The 2,663-nt window shown below is 32.4% G+C and overlaps 1 pseudogene; it reads left to right on the top strand.

Moving 5' to 3' along the window:
* Positions 1-2,663, top strand: part of LOC112523608 — a 36,437-nt pseudogene that overhangs the window by 33,087 nt on the left and 687 nt on the right.

The following is a 2,663-nucleotide window of genomic DNA, read 5'->3' as shown; positions in this document are numbered from 1 at the left end:
TATGACATCAACAATGTTTATAAATATGTTATATATAAGTTTTTCCATCACAAATTAATCAAAGGTAAAAAGATGTTTTAATCTAATCATAGACAGGATTATTATATTAGTACTAGCGTAAATTAATAATATCATCGCATCTACAAGTTCGTATTTGGAAAATAATGTAGCCGACCTACTTGTGTCGTAAAGTCCCTTGTAAATTATTTTCCGACAAAGCTTTAGTTGTATTGCCTGACGGAAATGAACATCATTGGTGAACAAGTCAGTGCCTATAACGATATATACATTTTTAGTTGGTGTATTATTATTTTTAATTTAACAACAAATGTTTTAGTGGTGACATGTCGTCATTTGCTCTCTTTTTTCATTTAGGTATTTTTTTCGGCAGTATATTCATAATATTCACAAAGACAATCTATATTAGTTGTAATAAAGATTAATAATTAAAAAGACAAATGTCGATACTAAACACATGATCAACAATTTAAGTGTAGAAAATGAAATGTTAAAGCTAAATAGAGATATAAGTGGTAAATATTTGATCGCCCTTAACTGTTCATCGTCATAAATGATATTTGTATCTTGCAATATTGTTGCATCTCCCGTGACCATATACCGTACTAGGCCATGAGTGTGTGATTGTTGTGGTATTATTGTGATTCATCAAATATAGATGAGGATGCATACCGTTCAGCTTACGTCAACGCTCTCGTCGTGCTACACATTACGTTCTACCATTACTTTGTATCGAACATAAACTTATGATGAGGACCCATGAAGACATGGGAATTGTACCGTTGGCCTGATTTTTCCGGTTTATTTATATGTTTCGAATCAAGAAATGCTCGAGGTCGTTGTTCAATCTTCCAGATAGAGAGTAGGTGGGGGGTTCTTTGTTGCACGATCCACATCATCATAACCTTCATAAAATGCTAATTTGCTTTGGGTTTTTTGTTCTTTTATTTGCATAGGCACTCAATGTCTTTGCTGACTTTTTTGCCATTGAGGCCGAGGCAATGTGGAGCAAGGTCAGATATTGTGCTCCAAAATGATGATGTTAGAAAATATAGTTAGATTTTATTTTCATCAAATATACAATATACATATTTACCTTGAATATCCCCATATTCAGGTTCTGAGTAACCTAATCCCAACCTTTAACATCCATCTTTCTAATATGCCTTAACTTTATGCTTAAATGTGATCTAAAGGTTGGAATACTTTTAAATTCATTTGAGTAAGATTTAGGAGTGGTTATATGTTAAGAAATCATAGTACGTTGCGTKTTGMCTAAGTATGTGTTCAAAATATCATTTTCGGTATGGTTTTTAGCACTGGGTTCGAACGAAAGACTTTTTTGGAATTTGATGGTTTGGAATTAAGTTTAGAATCATTTGGTAGGTATTAGAAGTGTTGTAGAATTTTTACGCATTTCCGATCATAATGTCAAATAATGGAATTAAGGAAAGTATAACGTCTAAGTTACAAATAAGTAAAAATGCTTTTATTGGGAGATATTTTCTTGAATATTTTTATTGTGAGTTCTAGGTTATCTTGTTACGAACGTATAGGCGAAAACCTCATCGAAAATGGAGTTTCGAGGGAAAAGTTATGCAATTTTTAGTGTTTAGTAGTCAAAATGGGTTCCAAACCAGGTCAACCCGACCCAACTCGAGTTTAAGTCGTGAAAAACCCCCCCAAAACAGTCCCATTTTACCCACATTTCACCCAAAATCAATACTTCATGTTCTAAGGTGAGAACACACACACTTGGAAGCTAATCTAACCCTAAATCAAGTGATTTAACAAGATTTTTGAAGGATTTGTGAAGAAATCAAAGGTAAAACTCACCTCCTAGTCTTGTTTTTGTTTTGTACATAAATTGATTAGTTTTGAGTCCATGCACTTGATGATTTAGTAATTAAATTATGTTAAGATTAAGTGTTATTATCTGTAATATGTGAAATTCATGGATGGATTGTAAGATTTCTTGAAATGTATAATGTAAACTCAAGAACATGTGTTGACTTTTAGGAGTCAAAGTGAAATATGAAGGAATTGGTAGGAAATTGATGTGATAATCATGGTTTATGATTGATTTATTCTGTAATATGGTAAAAATAAGTGAATATATGAATTTGGAATTGATTGGACTAGTATGGGTCAAGTTTTTGGATGAAAAATAGATGTTTTGAGCATATGTCAACATGGTTACAGCCCTGTCTTTGAAAAATCAAAGAAATTCGTATAAAATTCCTAAAATTATGTATAAATAGGCCCTGAAAAGTTAAGAGAAAGGGATACAACTTATCTTTAGAGGTTAAATGGTGATTTCCTATAGCACTGTACACAACAGATTTCTTACAACACATGTTTTTCCAATAGTCAAACTAAAGCTACTATTTTGTATTGTGTAAGAACAACGACCTCAATACCAAAATGGACAAATTTATATTCAACCCCTCATAGTGGATAATTTTGCAGCCTGTTGGTAATTCAGTTGAAACGGCAATCAAGATTTTATTATTTTATGAAAACGGGATTTCCAGGCCCACTATAATTTTCCCAAGGGGCAGGCAATTGAAGATGTTGCAGTCACGGCCATTTGTCCTATATATTGTTCTTAACGACAAAATACCACATGACTACAATTTAGTCTT

The sequence above is a fragment of the Cynara cardunculus genome (assembly GCF_001531365.2).
Source record: "Cynara cardunculus var. scolymus isolate 2C chromosome LG 12, CcrdV1, whole genome shotgun sequence".
NCBI lineage: Eukaryota > Viridiplantae > Streptophyta > Magnoliopsida > Asterales > Asteraceae > Cynara > Cynara cardunculus.
The sequence above is the reverse complement of the archived record's forward strand: the minus strand, read 5'-3'. Positions and strand labels throughout refer to the sequence as shown.